The 18,743-nt window shown below is 42.8% G+C and overlaps 1 non-coding gene across 1 annotated transcript; it reads left to right on the top strand.

The window, feature by feature from the left end:
* Positions 1-16,182: 16,182 nt before the first annotated feature.
* Positions 16,183-16,254, top strand: trnad-guc (transfer RNA aspartic acid (anticodon GUC)). Its single transcript has one exon. It is a non-coding gene; the product is annotated as a tRNA-Asp (tRNA).
* Positions 16,255-18,743: the final 2,489 nt, after the last annotated feature.

The raw sequence follows: 18,743 nt of genomic DNA, 5'->3' as shown, positions 1-18,743 counted from the left end.
CTTCCTTCAGGTTACTGGACTATACGAGTGTTCTGTATCGCAATGTAACAGTATGTGTTTTGATATCATCGCCAGTCACTCCCTCAGATCTGTATTTGTCAAAACCCTGACCCGCCACCCCCTGACCTCCAACCTCAGACCCGGCCCCCTGATGTGCTGCCTACCTTGCCACAAACACACACACACACACGCACACACACACACCCCTCTCCCTCCTCTCCCTCCTTCCCTCACTCCCATTTTTATTTGACTGGGGTCGACTCTTTGTTAATGTACAGTTTTCAGAGCACAAAATGAATGTGTCTTATTTCTAATAAAAACATATCTATATAATAAAAGAACGCTGCTCCTCTTTTTTTTCAGAACATGTCATTTATCATTATACATGCAGCCTGGTGGTAGACAGGTGTATTGTTTCCTGTTACTATGGCTACAAATTACAATTGCAAAAACCATCTCAGTGTAGTTTTACATCTCCTCTCTCAGGCTTCTCTCTGGAGCTCTAGTAACAACAGGTCAGTGAGCCAATCAGAAGAGAGGAGGCTCTGAGCCTCTCTTCTGATTGGCTGACTGTTTTCTGAGTGATCCAATAAAAATATAGCAGATTTCAGGTAAAAACACTCAGAGAAACCAAATCCTGCAAGGTTTGGATGGTGGGTCCAGGTGGGCGGGGCTTGGTGACTGCTTCGTTGTGACATCACAAAGCTCCAGAAGTCCTGACAGCTGGTTTTAAGGCTCAGTATCTGAATACAGGCTGTGTGCATCTCTCTGTGGACTGAGGCTTTGATACTTTCACAGTATTAATATAGAAGCTAGACCTGATTTATGAACAAACAACACACAGACATCTACCTTTAGACTGGATGCAGCTTTCTAGACCATATTCTAAAGAACTTGAGCAAAGAGTGAATTGAACTGAAAAAGGTTAGAAAGTTTATATTACTTATGAATGTAACTTTTTCAGGATGATAACATGTGTTGTATTATTTTTTTCTTTTAAAAGTTACATAATTTCACTTTAAACTCATTTTGGGAACAAGGTTTATTTACAGATCGATCAGGGGGGAGACAAGTTCTTTTGGGGAAACTTGTTTGCTGCAACTGTTTCTCTTCCGACACGGTGACGTCTAGAGTCCTGTTGTCATGGTGTCATGCTGAGGTTGCCAGGCAACCAGCAAAAAGAAGTCACTGTGAACCCACTGGTTGCCATGAAATAATTCCAGCACATAACTCCAGCATGGAGAAGCCGACTGCTATCTCCTGCTTTCCCTCTACATACTGTTGTGTTGCATATTTACTGATCAGTCTCTAAACCTGAGGTCACACTGAGACATCAGCACCAGTGTTCACTGTCTCAGTGGAGGGATCCAGCTTCAGATTTTTTAGGAAAAAGCACTACTTTATTAGAAAGTCATGACACAGACAGTCTGCAGTGAGTCGAAGCTGTTCAGCAGCACTGGTCAATAAATGACCCTGTTCAGCCTGTTTGTGTTGTGGCTCCGACACAGACTGATAGAAGGACGTACGACAGGATCATGCTTTCATCAGTCTTCTTTAATATTACTGTGTGTTGTGCATTAAAAGAAATCAAATCTTTCCAGTCCTTCACCAGCAGGGAGCTTCTGTTTGGTTTGGATTAGCAGAATATTAAAGCAGAAAGAAACTTTATTAGAGATAAAATAAGCACGGCAACAGTGAGTTAATCACTAAACACAACACAGTAGAGTCTTTATTATACAGGAGGAAACCCAGCAAAAGATGAACACAGTTGGTCTCTCTCTCTCTCTCTCTCTCTCTCTCTCTCTCTCTCTGTCTCTTTCCCTCTCAACAGCAACATGTGGAGCTAGTTGTCTTTAGTCAGTGTGGTGGACATAAACAGTGGAGGCTGGACAGCAGGGCTGTGATGTCACAGGTCAGAGCTTTCCCTCCGCTGTGCGACTGCAGCTGAAATACAAATTGCAGTAAAACATCAAAAAAACATGGAATTGCATGACTGCTTTCACTTTGTGTACGATATAACTGTGAGTGTGTCTGTAGCGGCCTGAGAATGACTCTGGAGTCTGCTATCAAAGATTTAAGCAAATAATAGATCACTAACAAAGAGCTGTGGTTTTAACAAGCAACACTATACAAACATAACCTGAGCAAATTACTTCAAATAAGTGGCTACACATTATTTACAGGGTCATTTATTTATGGGGTCACCTTTTTCCAGCTATCAACACTGGGCTCTACATTAATGACTAGAAGAGACTTTGTCAGTTAAACCTAGTTACACATTCACTGATCTACAAAGATTCTGATGAAGAATGTGATTAATTACTCAAATCTAAATATTAAAGTTGCATTATATACAGGATTTTTGGAAAGAAATAATACAACAACATAATCCACAAAAACATCCCCCAATTTATATTTTTGGTCTCTAAGAACATCTTATCGCTATACATTGGAAAAGTGTTTACGGATCATCTTGGGGTCTTTGGATTAATGAACTTTCTTCTTGCACTTCGAAAGTCTCTCATGCGTGATCAAACCAAGTGTTTTCATCAGTGTGTGAGTGTGTATGGGAAATGCGCTGTATGAATGTGTGTTTGTGAATGTGACTAGTGGTGTAAAGCGCTGTGAGTGGTGGTTGAGACTAGAAAGGTGCTTTTGTAAAATGCGGTTCAGTCTGAATCACACAACACTACACCAGACATCAGATCGAGATGCTGTCGGCAAGATGGCAGATAATGCGAAGACTGAACGGCAGCTGGGCACGAGGACAAAAATGACGTGATGATTTGATGTTTTAAGCCGGAGTCTCTATGATTTCATGAATAAAATATAAGATGTTGTAGAGACCAGCTTTGGTCGCCTTCTTTGGCGCACATGTTAACGCAGATCTTCGAGACCTGTCTGGCTTATATGCATCAAACATTTCATAAACCATCATCCATCCATATTCTACTCTGGGTCTCAGGGGCAGCGATCTGTGCAGCGCTGTCCTGACATCCCTCTCCCCCCGCTCAGCTTTGCCAACTGTTAGAGAGCCTCTGTGACAGCGAGCCGCTAGCCGACGAGCAGACTGCTGGTCGGTTTGCGGGTCGCGTCTCGTCCGTGGGTTGGTGCTCCTGTTGGTGGTGGAGCCGTGCTTAAACTCCTTTCACACTGGGCTGGGAGCATGGATGTATTATAAAACCTGGATCCCGGATCTAAAAAATGGCGCCTGTTCAGTTCTTTAGGAACTGCTCGCCTGACGCATACGCTGAAAAAGTTTCTGGCTTCCGGGTCACTTCTGCGGTCCACTGAATCTGTACAGTAGAGTCACTCCCATGGTGCCTCTGGGCTATGAGAACAAGTAAACGGCGTTGTGGATCTGGCCCTGCGCTTCGTGAATGATGTGCTAGCAGACTTTATGAACAAGTAATAAGACTTCTACAGGACTTGCTCGGGGCTTGAAATCATCAATTTATACAGATGACAACAGCAACAAACAATGAAGATAATGTTCTGAAAAGTGAGATGGTGTTAAACCTACGATCGTTGATATCACAGATAGTTCGTGTTGACAGTTATTTGTGATGTTAAAGGGAAACAAGTCATCAGTTAAAAGCTTTGGAGCTTAAAATCACTTTGGATTCAACTCAATTAATCATAATCAGACAAAAATATTTAGTTTGACCTGTCTTGTGCATTTTTAATAAGAAGTTGATGCTGCATGTGACAGATAATTTCAACTTGTCAGATGAAATTATCACGAGGGCTTCACTGTCTTACCTTTTTATATTGAAGCGTATTCATGCAGCAGGTCTTAGTATTCTTGTGCTGCTTATTTGTAACGGAGCATGTCAAATAAAATCTGTTGAGTTTGGTCATTTTTTTATGCTGAGATTTTGTCCATGATGATTTGTTTTTCATCGTCTTACCACTTTGATCCACCAAAGCCTTTTCAGTTTTACTCGTATCTAAATATATTTATGACTTAAGTCAATATGTCACATTGTATAAGTAAAATTTGTGCAAAAAATTTGAAAGTCACGACTCTCTGCCAGGCTGCATAGTGTGACTCTTTGTTATGAAATGGTTCAATACAATATTTCCACAACACTGCAGAATTTCAGTGTCCACAACTGTAGCTGTCACAGAACCCAGGTATCTTCATTAAGTACATTACTGTCCCAGATATTTGATTTGAAAAAGATAAAATAAATCAAAAGGATTTTTTTTTCTATAGAAAGATTTAATTTAAATGATAATAAATGCCATAGAACATTTAGCATATTGTGTACTGAACACAATGACGACCTGGAGAGAGACCACCACCAACCCGGTGGACGTGAAGTCAGAGTTATAATTTTATCGCACTGAGACAGTTTAAGCCATAAACTAAATGAATGTGGTTGTTGTGAGCGGAAGTCTCAGTCAGGATGAGACACTGCCGACACACACATCACAGTCACGATCACCTATCAGGTAAATGACTTACAAAATTAAATACACCGAAGACAGTTTTATGGGGGTAGTTATGAAAAATCACCTACAGTGTCGTATCATGAATCCAGTCATTACACGGCCAGTATATAGATTAAAAACCAATTACATTCAAGAACAAAGGCTGACAAGTGACATAACTGCCACACAAAATCACAAGATCTAAATATCTTGACGTGTGAAAACAAAGACTTTCCTTTATGTTGTTAATTCAGTTTTCTACTAACTTCTGTACATCCGTATGGCGTTTGTATCGACCTAGCAAACATCCTCGTTCCTGAGACAACAGGACGTAACAGGAAGTGGGCGGTAACTGTAACTATTGCAACCTGCAGGCGGATCCTCTTGGGGAATGGGGGAGTGGTTTAGAAGAAAGAGAAGATGTTAAGATGTGAAATAGAGTGAACAAAATTAAGTTCTTTATTTTAAGATGCACATTTTTGAAAAGCTCAGTGTTACAGCCCACACACAGTAGAGAACATAGGATTATTATTACAGAAGTATTAATAATTCCAGTTCCAAACCTCGGCTTGAGGACATTCTTCTCTTTGAATGTGAATTGAACACCTCTGATATCTACATACAGTATACTCTCTTCATCTGGCAGATGTCTACCTTCCCTCCCTGATAAAGACACAAAGCAGGTAATGCCCCTTTAAACAGCTCCTTTGGCAGTTGGATGGCAGCAGCCTGTGTGGAGGTTCAGGTTGGACGACTGAGCAGCAGCTGCTGCTTCATCAGCATCCTCTTCCTCCTCCACCGCCCGCAGCTACAGAAACCGCTATGAGCTGAAACCACACGACTAAATGGTAAATGGACGACACGTATATCGTCTTATCGACCACTCGAAGCGCTTCACGCTACAACCCACATTGCTTTTTCTGACACACACACACACATTAATGATACATTCAGGCTGCAGTATCCCGGGGATTGAACCAGCGACCTTCCCTCCTCCCTCCCTGAGCCACAGCCGCCCTAACATGAAGACCAGCTGACAGGATCACAGACAAGTGTCAGGAAATGTCATGAGAGTGCCAGTCCATTAATGGCCATTGTCAGGCCTTTGTAGGACCCAGCACAAGTGAGGCTAATGCCTGTTAATGGTCTAATTAACGACGTGAGCTTAATGTGTCTAGATGGATACTAATGATGTTACAGGCCAATCTTTTCCTCACGCTACATCATCGCACCACTGACGGCGCCGCCGCCCAAAACGAGCCTCTGAAGTGAGGAGAACCAAGTGAAGTCATCGCAGTTCAAACAGTTATTACACCGTGAGTCAGGAGTTCATGAGTGGTGAGAGAACACGGGGGGGGGGGGGGGGGGGGGTGTTTGACAGATGTTACCGTTCCAAACAAAGTGCTGCTGCAAAAAAAAACCTCAAAAGGTCAAGCTGCCTTCATTTCTCAGCAGAGTCAGACGTGACCAGTCAGGTGGTGACACGACGATGATGATGAAGTGTGTCAAATAAAAAACAAACACTGTCATCCAGCTGTTGTTTTTTTTTGTTTTTTTTTAGCTGTCTTTTCAGAACACGGCCCACAGCTGTCGCAGCGTGTAACAGAAGTGTGTATCAAACCTGTGGAGTTTCTGACCACTGGAGGCGCTGTGAGTGAGTCACTGCTCTGTTTGTTAGTGTGTCCACGTTACAGAATCATTGTTTATGGCAGTGGTCACCAACTCAATCACACTCTACCCTGCTCTCTGCGTGGGACACATGCTGATCAGGAATTTGAAAGGTATGAATTTCCACCAATCACAACTAAGTGCTCTCTTAAAGCAGGACAGGAACTTGATAACGCTGATCAACGCTCAATGTGATCGCTTCCTACTGCTTTTGTCAACGTGTCTTTTCATTTGTGCATGTATATATTCCATGGAGGCTTTTATTGTGAAGCAGCAGTAGGAAATGCATCATATTTATCAAAGAGGTTGGAACCAGCTGCTATTGATTCACTGTAATTATCAAGACAGGAACATGTTAAGATACAGCTCAATGTTCTCCTGTGTTTTAGTTGAAGTGTTGATCCATCAGAAAATATAAAAACCATCTCAGTGTAGTTTTATATCTCCTCTCTCAGGCTTCTCTCTGGAGCTCTAGTAACAACAGGTCAGTGAGCCAATCAGAAGAGAGGAGGCTCTGGGCCTCTCTTCTGATTGGCTGACTGTTTTCTGAGTGATCCAATAAAAGTTTCTGAATACAGGCTGTGTGCATTTCTCTGTGGACTGAGGCTTTGACACTTTCACAGTATTAATATAGAACCTAGACCGGCTTTATAATCAAGCAACACATGGACATCTACCTTTAGACTGTTTGATTGAGTTTAGGTCTTCATTTACATCAACATCTGGACTGATACAGCTGTATACCTCTCTGATTGAATAAGCCAGTGTCAAACTTGCAGATACTTGTGTGCCCCAGCTTTCATTTTGAACTTGTTAAAGTGCGGAGATGGCGACAAAATCAAACTCCCTTCAGATCAACAGTGACATGGAGCGCAGAGGTGAACCTGTCGCAGGTTTATTAAAGCTGCTCTGCTGTCTAGGCTCTAGAACACGGCTTTTAACCTTCAGAGCTCCAATGTGCTGTGAAAGACCCCTGAATAATGTACCGGTTTCCCAAGAAGAAAAATCCTCTAGCAGCCAGATTTTGTGGGATTTTGCCCCATTTTGCTTTTCTTACCAAATTCTGTCTTTATGTCTCTCTGTGGCCTTCACATTATACAAAATAATCTCCTCCTCAGAGGCCATTTCAGAAATAACTCTTTCAGTTATCTTAGAACAAAACTGAAAAACTACAGCTGGGTGCTTGTTTAGTTCGTCCTTGCGGATGTATTTTTCATGTCGGACTCAGATATGTGCGCTGGGGTAAGCCGGTGCTGTCGTTCCCTCAGAGAGAGGCTTCTCCAGGCGTGTCCGTTCATCACAAGGAATCAAGTGGTCAGAAATATTTGAAGCCCCCCTGCTCTGGGTAACCTGTTGAGACATTTCTGGAGCTCAGAGTGGCCTAGATTTTAGACAGATCATTTTTCAAAACATCCAAAACCACTTTTCAGTCATTTAGCTGTGAATGTGATGGAGCCAGTTATCCCAGAGCCCGTGTTGTTATTTATTTGACGGACACATTTCCGTCACTATTAATCTGCCACATCTAAAAACAGGCCTGCTGCAGCTGGACAGGGACAGACAGTGAAAACAATGACTGGAGGCAGCATATTGCATGTTAAAGGAAGAATTAAATGAGCATAAGCCCCCTGGCTTTATGTCCTAGGTCATCTGTTAATTTTTCATGGGTGCCTCACTAATTCATGAGGACATCTGTTTTTGCAGCTTCCATTTTATGAGTCCCATGTTCGGCAGTTATGAGCGACTCCTGCTGCAAACTGATTAGACAGGACTTCTGACGGAAACTCAAGAGGAGGAAAACTAAGTACAGCAAACACAAACACACAGAAATATGCTGGCATATGTTGGCCTGTTACTATAAATAGCACAACTAAAAGTTTAAGCTTCCTTAAGGGCTGCAGCATTCAACAGCCCATTAAAATGCACAATGAATAACATCCTGACGATTAGGCTCGACAGCACAGGGACTAACGTGTTCTTATAGTGGTGATACAGGAGAGGTCACAGGGTCATAAAAACACAAGGTTGATCCATAGCATCCACTCATGAACTCATGATCATGAATACATAGATGTCCATGATTCATAATCAGGTAATATCCTTTTAACATTTAAAGTCTGGTCACCAGTTAGATAGATAGATAGATAGATAGATAGATAGATAGATAGATAGATAGATAGATAGATAGATAGATAGATAGATAGATAGATAGATAGATAGATGGAAACATTTCTCAGTCCACAACTATAACACAGACTGAATTATCTCAGCTACTGGATGAATTACCATGAGAAGTCTCATTAACAGACCTGGCTTCCTGAAGGTTTATTCCAGTGACTTTGCTGATTCTCTGAGTTTCCTCTAGCGCCACTCTGAGGTTCACATTTGGGGTTTTTAGTGAAATATCTAAACAATAATTGATTGGATTGCCGTGACATCTTCATCTTCAAATACTCATGTTCCCCTAAAGGATGAACTGTAACAACATCATCATCAGGTCAACACTTCATTTTGGTTTATGACCAAATATCTACAAAACTAATGACTTTCCCATCACTGTACTTAATTTAAAAAATGTTACTATGCTAACAAGCTGAACTAAGATGGTGCTCTCTATTTTTTCTTTTGGTATCCAGTCTTGCAGCACGTGTATGTTAGTGCATGTGAGTCCCTCATGTTAAACCATTGGTCCTCCCCATATTTATAATCACACAGGCTCCACCCACAGGTGACATGTCACAGTGCAGTACGCAGCATTCAGGTGAAAGTGAACTTTCAAAATTGCCTTCACTGAAGAAGAAACCTATTTTTTTGTCAGTGTGATTTGTGCGACTTGGTCACAGCAGATCAGTCCATGGATGTATTTCTCTCCCAGTCCCACTGTGGAGCCGACACTGGTCTGGCTGTGACAAAATGGAGAACCCAACGAGCTGCTAAATGGCCCTAGCTAGACTGCTGCTAGCGTTTCATTGCCTTTGTCTCTCTGATAACTTATGATCCAGATGATCAGGAGGTTTATTTGCAGAGGTTTCCTCTTCATAACAAACAGACCAGAGGATTAAAATCTGCAGAAAAACAGTATAAAGAAGCTTCATGTTAAAAGTTTCACTGACAGTCTTCAGTGGACACAGGACGTCTGGGGCTGGGCGCTCAGACTGCCAGTTCCAGTAGCTTGGCTCTTTCTCTGATAATTTAAGATCCAGGCATCCGATGATTCAAATACTTCATCCAGTTAAAATACACCAAGATCTAAAAAGTGTGTTATCAAAATGTGACTTAAAACTGGATAAAAAGTCAATTTAGGGGATATGACGCCATTGATAGGCGAACAAACCATTACATTGATTAACATCAAGGATTTTTCAATGGTTGAAAATTATGGAAACATTTTGGATAATGTAAGAACACAACCCAACATATAGAACATAGGTCTAGTTGTTTTTAGACATTTTCATGTGGAAAAGTTACAGATTAGAACTCAAAGAGACAATGCGTCTGGATATACAAATTTCCCAGCTCTATGTAACCTGCAGCTTAATATTTTAAGATTCACTAATTGCTGTTTATGGTCACTTCAACCCCTGGGCCACAAGGACAGCCCATCCCAGCAAACTGATACAGTGACACAGTGAATTAAACCTAAATCTCGGCTTTAAAGCAATTTTGATAAACCTGGGTAAGATGCTATTTATTTCCATGTTGTTCTACCATGAGAAGGGCTGGGCATTTAAGTAATCGCATTTTGAGAATGCAGAAAAACACACACACACACACACACACACACACACACACACACACACACACACACACACACATTGACACCCTTATCCATGACCAGGCTGATGGCGTGGCTGGGTTATTATAGCAGGGGGAGATAAGGCGGTCAGACAGGAGGGATGCTGGCTTGTGCTATAATAGCCATGAGCTTATCTCTACAACACTCCCAATGACAGAGAACAGCTTGGACCAGTAGCACACCATTGTCTACCTTTTATTTCATCTGTTTTAATCCCCAAACACACCGTACACCTGTAGTGTGAGATTCCACAGCCGAGCGCTGCTGCCGCTGAGGAGTGTGTGCTGATGTGTTTGTTGTGTTTATTTTTATTGTTTACCAGTGTTAATAAGGGGGAGGCTTAATAACATAATATAAAGACACTGGCTGTGTTCACTCCACATGAGAAGACTAATTACTGTAAATGTAATCTGCAGGAGAGGCCTATATCCAATTACATAGAAATAAAGGCTCAGTGTGTTTCTGCTGTGCTATTAGTCTGATTGTAAATTAACAGACATATGCGCTATGATCTCTTGCTCTGTTTCTTCCTCTACGTCTGTGTGTGTGTGTGCATCTCTCCCCAGGCACAATCCTGTACAGGACCTACATGTGTGTTCATCAAATAGAATCAATAACATACAGCTGAAAATAGCAGCTCTGTCTTTGCTGACAGGATCCCGCTGCCATCCTCTGAATTCCAACAAAGGAAATAATGAAAGAGGGAAATCAACAAATATTTGTTGTAGAGGGATGATGGGAGGCAGAGAATGTAGCCTCAGGTCAAGCTGCTGTAAAGACAACAGAAAGGAAACCTTATATTCACCTTCATTACAGAACATCAGCAGCCCTATCTTGTATGTATCTGTAACTTGATCCAGTTGTACACATGCAAACAACACACAAATTACCGCCAGTGACCTCATGAATGTATGCACAACATGAATAGCCAAAGGTCCATATTTTACACTTTTTACACTGTTTTATTTGAAATTGTAGCTTTAAGTACTAAAAACCATCTCAATGTAGTTTTACATCAGGCATCTCTCTGGAGATCTAGTAACAACAGAGCATTTTGTGATTGGCTGACTGTTCTCTAAGTGATGCAGGGGCAAGCCAATAACAGGTAATACATTGTAGTCCACTATTGTACCTTTTAAATGCAAATGGAAACAGTCAGTCAGTGCTTATTGGACTGAAATGCTTCAGCTGGATTTGGTTTGGAGCCTTGGCCCAAGTTCCAGTGCAAACTCTTCCTTCATCTGGCGGTGTTGGGGTGACCATCTGTAGCGTTGCAGTGTTCTGGTCCAATGCAGGTCCAACTCTTCCAACCTGGACATCACCACAGGTCGTTTTTTTAAACTCTCTGATATGATTCCATCATATTCATCCATCCACCACAACCTCCTGCTCACGTGGACTTTGTCTCTCTTTATACTATGTTACCACACTTTTCCCTTTGCTCCTGTCATCATTACTATGACCACTAGATGTCACCTAGCAACAAAACCTAACTATGGGTCATACTAACCTGCTGCACATATTTTAACTCCTGATTTCATGAGAACAACAAGGGTGTCTCTTATAGAAGCTAATATCAAAAAGGTGACACACTAACTAAACCACCACAGTCACACAAATACTATTTACATGAAATAATAAACTCTATATTGATGTCAAAAGGTGTCTCTACAACAACTAATTATCCACTGTCTCACTGCTCATGACTGAGCACCAGTGTTTGGTGAATCATATATAACATTTTATATTGGTAAAGAAATGACAAGCTAACACTGGAAATGAAAGGGCACCATCAGCTAGCTAACATTAGTTAGCTAAACTATAATTTAAGGCTAAAGGTACAAACTAGCTAAGATTAGTTAGTTAAACTAGCTAAACTGTAATTTAAGGCTAAAGTTAGAAACTACCTAACATTCGTTAGCTAAACTGTAACATAAAACTAAAGTTAGGAACTATCTAACATTAGCATTCATCTGTAGATACTTGACACAAACTAATTCAGAAACTCTGAAGGTAAGAAAATAAAGTGTATTATAAAATCTAGGTCTACTGCTACACTACCAACAGTGTCTACAGGACACACAGGAGTAGAGATTCGAAGATGTGAGCCACTGATGGAGTTAGGCAGTAGACAAGACATTCAGGTAACATCAAGGCTAAGACATGGTACGGTCCACTTCAGGAGTGTCTGAAATTGTATCACTAGATTCTTCCAGGCATGAAGATAAGAAATATATTGTAATATTTACAATTACAGGTAAGAAGGATATATAAATGTTTCAAAAAAGTTTCAATAAAGATGGACGCAACCTGTGACGTCACCAGCAGGTTTCTGAAGCTCAGAGTGAGCTTCTCCGCTGTCGCCATCTTGGCAGTATCTGACTCTGCCCCTGACTCCCAACTAAACCAATTATATAGTCATAGAGCTGGGGTGTGTGTGGAGCTGAGACTGCCGTGACAATCATGCTCACCCACCTGTCAATCATGGAGGCCATGCCCTCAATTCTCCATAACTTTATGCCTTAATAAAATGTAAACAGGTGAATTATATAAACAGTTGTCATGAAGGAGGAAATTAGCTCTAGAGACCAAAAATGAAGAATGAAGAATTTGCGACCCACCTCCACCCCTTCTCCACCTCAACCATGGACGCCAGGCCATCTCCAATCAAACCATCCAATCAGAAGTCTCCCTCATGAAGACGTTCCCATTCTTGAGCTCCATTCCTCATCACCACCACCAGTGTCTAGACTCAGGGGGATGATTCCTCTTATTGGAAGGACCTTAAACCTATGGATCTTGTCCATGGTGATCGGCTTCCTGCCGGGGTCTAAGCCCCAAAGTCTATTCCTTCTGTTCACAATCAATTTCATTTTATACTCTCATACTCTCTTGCTACTCTTATTAGTCTCTCCTGATTGAACTGTTTTTGTACCAGGCTGTAAACGTGTTTATTTCTGCTGTTAAGTTGAACATTTTAACATGGGAGTCTATGGGGATTGACTCACTGTTGGAGCCAGACTCTCGTGGTCATTAGAGGAACTGCAGCTTTTGGTTCTTCAGTGTTGACTTTGGAGCCTCGGAGGTTGAAGCTTGGATTCATCCCAGGCTCTTTTCTCTGCTCTGCTGTCTGTGTGTTGGGTCTATTTCTGTGGGCTAACATCCCTCGCTGAAGTTTGAACTTCACTTTTGAATGTATACACTGTGTAGTGAATGCTTGTAATTATTGACAGTTGATTCAGTCATTTGTTAGTGACTTTTAACACACACAGCAGGACCAGTTTTGCACATGTAATTAGACACAGTGTGAATGACAGCAGCTGTGCTGTGAGATCGACATTACTGACATTTAAAATGAGTGATGAGAGAAGAAGTGAGTGACCTGCAGGTCTGACCGGGCGAGCAGAAGGAACTTCTCCCATTATTCTGCTGAATGGTTCATCAGTGGGAACGCCTGTCCCCAAAATAGGCAGGTGTGCCTGAAATTGCTGAAACTCATTAAGTATTTAATGTATAATTATATTTTCAATAATATATATTATATATTTATAAGAAATTAATGTAAAACTGTGTAAAACATTTCCACTAATTGACAGACTGCATATCTCATACTAGAGGTGACTTAAAAAAAAGAAAACTTGCTGCTCAGACACAATTTTTTCAGGCATCTCAGAATCATTTCCACAGTTAATTGCAGCTGATTCTGTTCTGCTGCAAACCATTTAACATGTTTTATAATCTCAACTTTGTCAGACAAAATCAGCATAAGAGGTGCAGTCATGACTGAGCACAGGTCGACCTATCACAGGTATCTTACAGATGACTGTTGATGGGCTGCTTTTTTGCATGGGGAGGGACCTGTCTCATTTATTGCACTTATTTATTTATTGAAAAATGCAGAGGAGGAATGGAATAACAGATGTGAACTGAATTAACATATTTGTAGCATTTGCAGCTCAAATGACTTGTTTGGAGGGTCTTTCTTTGTGCTGGGGGATGGAGGGCAGGGTAATTCCACACATCTGGGACAGCCTCAGGCCTATCGTCACCTCTGGCCTGTTTCTAGATTCATAAAAGATTTGGGGAAACTTCTCTTTAATGATGGGAGAGGCTGCAGAGCACACACTCATTTATACATAGGCATGATAAACTACACGTGAAAGCAGGAAATCAGAGAGAAATAGTGACTGTTGTGCCAGGCTGCAGAGAGAGACTCATCACTTCTGAGAGAGCTCTCTAATAAGCATCAGCCCGTTAAACCTCCACCTCCTGCCTCTTGGCCTGTCTGGTCATCCAGACTGTGTCTGCATTCACAATATAGTTGTTCTCATTTAAATATCTGTCTGTTTCAGTTGTCAGACGCCTGGACGAGGGGGAAAAGCAGAGTGATTTAATTGTGGCTCAAATGTCAAAATGTCATCTGCAGGCCGCTCCACCGTGGTGCTATACCTCTGCTCTACCCCTCTCTGTCAGCTGTACTGTGGATATTTACTTCATATTTTTCAGACATGATAAATAATATGTAGATTTGGTCTCACCAGTTAACCACTGACATTGTGTTTTACTTTGTCCTATTGTAAATAAATGTCTTTAAGTATAACTACTGGTGTGTTTAATGTTGCACAAGTGTGAATATTGCCAACCTCTACTTGGTAGAATTCCAATTCTTCAACCTGTAATTACTTTAGATATGGTGATTTGGTTATAGCTATTAAGTTAATTATTAATCAGAGTTACATATTAACCTGTCACACGTGAGCTCAACTAAGCTCATGCCAGCTAAGCTAAGCTCATGCCAGGGACAGCAAACATAGAAACCATTGAACCACGAGCAGCTTAAGGGTTTCAGACGTGGGTGTTGCGACAGTCCTCGTTAGTATAGTGGACAGTATCTCTGCCAGTAGAAACAACTTTGTGCGATCTCTTTCAAACTTAAGTCACAGTCACAGTGACAGTGACAGCCTGCCTATCTCCATTGGATATGTTGGAGGCTAAGCTCATTGTGGGATGGCTGTGGGATGGCTCCTCCCTTATGCTGTTTTATCTATCATTGCTTAACCTGTCACATGTGAGCTCAAGCTAAGCTCATGACTTAAACTTAAGTCACAATCACAGTCACAGTGACAGCCTGCCTATCTCCATTGGATATGTTGGAAGCTAAGCTCATGGTTTCAACACTGCTTGTGGAACTGGACACCAGCTCTTCACTGTTGAATGCTGCAGGGGCTGAATGTGGAAAAAAGCTTATGGGCACATAACTCAAGGGATCCTAGGTGGTGTCCAATCGCACCAGGTGAAGTGGGTAACCCGGTAAATGCACCAGGAGTCCGTCGGCATGGCAGACGTGGGGGTTGCGACAGTCCTCGTTAGTATAGTGGACAGTAACTCTGCCTGTCACGCGGGAGACCGGGGTTCGATTCCCCGACGGGGAGAGTCCTTTGTTTCCTGCTGAAACAGTGCATCTACATCATCGCACCAGATCAAAGGCCATGTATTGCAACAGCATCCTGTAGAAACTTTGTATGATCTCTCTCAGACAAATCACCATTGGATATGTTGGAAGGCTAACACTCTGTGTCGTTGTCAGCAAGTGTGGATGTTCAGATAGGAGTTGAATGGCTCCTCCCTCCTGCTGTTTTATCTATCATTGCTTAGCCTGTCACACGTGAGCTCAAGCTAAGCTCATGCCTTAAACTTAAGTCACAGTGGCACGAGGTGAAGAGGGTAACCCGGTAAATGCACCAGGAGTCTGTCGATATGGCAGACGTGGGTGTTGCGACAGTCCCCGTTAGTATAGTGGACAGTATCTCTGCCAGTAGAAACAACTTTGTGCGATCTCTTTCAAACTTAAGTCACAGTCACAGACTGTGACTTTTTTTAGACCGGGGTTCGATTCCCCGACGGGGAGAGTTTCTTTCTTTTCTGCTGAAAGAGGTCACCTAAATCATTGCACCAGAGCAAAGGTCATGTAATACAACAGCATTCAGTAGAAACAACTTTGTGCCATCTTTCTCAAACTTAAGTCACAATCACAGTCACAGTGACAGCCTGCCTATCTCCATTGGATATGTTGGAAGCTAAGCTCACGGCTTTCGCGCTGCTTGTGGAACTGGACACCAGTTCTTCACTGTTGAATGCTGCAGGGGCTGAATGTGGAAAAAAGCTTATGGGCACATATCTGAAGGAATCCTAGGTAGTGTCCCAATGGCACCAGGTGAAGAGGGTAACCAGGTAAATGCACCAGGAGTCGGTCGACATGGCAGACATGGGGGTTGCGACAGTCCTCGTTAGTATAGTGGACAGTATCTCCGCCTGTCACGCGGAAGACCGGGGTTCGATTCCCCGACGGGGAGAGTTTCTTTGTTTCCTGCTGGAACAGTGCATCTACATCATCACACCAGATCAAAGGTCATGTAATGCAACAGCATCCCGTAGAAACAACTTTGTATGATCTCTCTCAAACAAATCTCCATTGGATATGTTGGAAGGCTAACACTCTGTGTCGTTGTCAGCAAGTGTGGATGTTCAGATAGGAGGTGAATGGCTCCTCCCTCCTGCTGTTTTATCTATCATTGCTTAACCTGTCACACGTGAGCTCAAGCTAAGCTCATGCCAGGGACAGCAAACATAGGAACCATTGAACCAGGAGCAGCTTAACGGTTTCCGCACTGCTTGTGGAACTGGACACCAGCTCTTCACTGTTGAATGTGGAAAAAGCTTATGGGCACATACCTCAAGGAATCCTAGGTAGTGTCCAAATGGCACCAGGTGAAGAGGGAAACCCAGTAAATGCACCAGGAGTCCGTCGATATGGCAGACGTGGGTGTTGCGACAGTCCTCGTTAGTATAGTGGACAGTATCTCTGCCAGTAGAAACAACTTTGTGCGATCTTTCAAACTTAAGTCACAGTCACAGTGACAGCCTGCCTATCTCCATTGGATATGTTGGAAGCTAAGCTCATGGTTTCCACGCTGCTTGTGGAACTGGACACCAGCTCTTCACTATTGAATGCTGCAGGGGCTGAATGTGGAAAAAGCTTATGGGCACATATATTAAGGAATCCTAGGTAGTGTCCCAATGGCACCAGGTGAAGAGGGTAACCCAGTGAATGCACCAGGAGTCCGTTGACATGGCAGATGTGGGTGTTGCGACAGTCCTCGTTAGTACAGTGGACAGTATCTCCGCCTGTAGAAACAACTTTGTGCGATCTCTTTCAAACTTAAGTCACAGTCACAGTCACAGTGACAGCCTGCCTATCTCCATTGGAAATGGTGGAAGCTAAGCTCATTGTGGGACGGCTGTGGGATGGCTCCTCCCTTCTGCTGTTTTATCTATCATTGCTTAACCTGTCACACGTGAGCTCAAGCTAAGCTCATGCCTTAAACTTAAGTCACAGTCACAGTGACAGCCTGCCTATCTCCGTTAGATATGTTGGAAGCTAAGCTCATGGTTTCCACGCTGCTTGTGGAACTGGACACCAGCTGTTCACTGTTGAATGCTGCAGGTGGTGAATGTGGAAAAAGCTTATGGGCATATAACTCAAGGAATTCTAGGTGGTGTCCAAATGGCACCAGGTGAAGAGGGTAACCTGGTAAATGCACCAGGAGTCCGTCGATATGGCAGACGTGGGTGTTGTGACAGTCCTCGTTAGTATAGTGGACAGTATCTCTGACAGTAGAAACAACTTTGTGCGATCTCTTTCAAACTTAAGTCACAGTCACAGTGACAGCCTGCCTATCTCCATTGGATATGTTGGAAGCTAAGCTCATGGTTTCCACGCTGCTTGTGGAACTGGACACCAGCTGTTCACTGTTGAATGCTGCAGGTGGTGAATGTGGAAAAAGCTTATTGCCATATAACTCAAGTAATCCTAGGTGGTGTCCAAATGGCACCAGGTGAAGAGGGTAACCTGGTAAATGCACCAGGAGTCCGTCGATATGGCAGACGTGGGTGTTGCGACAGTCCTCGTTATTATAGTGGACAGTATCTCTGACAGTAGAAACAACTTTGTGGGCTCCTCCCTTCTGCTGTTTTATCTATCATTGCTTAACCTGTCACACGTGAGCTCAAGCTAAGCTCATGCCTTAAACTTATGTCACAGTCACAGTGACAGCCTGCCTATCTCCATTGGAAATGTTGGAAGCTAAGCTCATGGTTTCCACGCTGCTTGTGGAACTGGACACCAGCTCTTCACTGATTAATGCTGCAGGGGCTGAATGTGGAAAAAAGCTTATGGGCACATAACTCAAGGGATCCTAGGTGGTGTCCAATCGTACCAGGTGAAGAGGGAACCTGTCAGCAAGTGTGGATGTTCAGATAGGAGGTGAATGGCTCCTCCCTCCTGCTGTTTTATCTATCATTGCTTAACCTGTCACACGTGAGCTCAAGCTAAGCTCATGCCAGGGACAGCAAACATAGGAACCATTGAACCAGGAGCAGCTTAACGGTTTCCGCACTGCTTGTGGAACTGGACACCAGCTCTTCACTGTTGAATGTGGAAAAAGCTTATGGGCACATACCTCAAGGAATCCTAGGTAGTGTCCAAATGGCACCAGGTGAAGAGGGAAACCCGGTAAATGCACCAGGAGTCCGTCGACATGGCAGATGTGGGTGTTGCGACAGTCCTCGTTAGTATAGTGGACAGTATCTCCGCCTGTAGAAACAACTTTGTGCGATCTCTTTCAAACTTAAGTCACAGTCACAGTGACAGCCTGCCTATCTCCATTGGAAATGGTGGAAGCTAAGCTCATTGTGGGACGGCTGTGGGATGGCTCCTCCCTTCTGCTGTTTTATCTATCATTGCTTAACCTGTCACACGTGAGCTCAAGCTAAGCTCATGCCT

Source organism: Seriola lalandi, unplaced genomic scaffold (genome assembly GCF_002814215.2).
Source record: "Seriola lalandi dorsalis isolate HSWRI2012SDOR001 ecotype SW California unplaced genomic scaffold, Sedor1 jcf7180002054588, whole genome shotgun sequence".
NCBI classification, from domain to species: Eukaryota; Metazoa; Chordata; class Actinopteri; order Carangiformes; family Carangidae; genus Seriola; species Seriola lalandi.
Note: the sequence above shows the minus strand (reverse complement) of the source record. Positions and strands in the feature narration are given on the sequence as shown.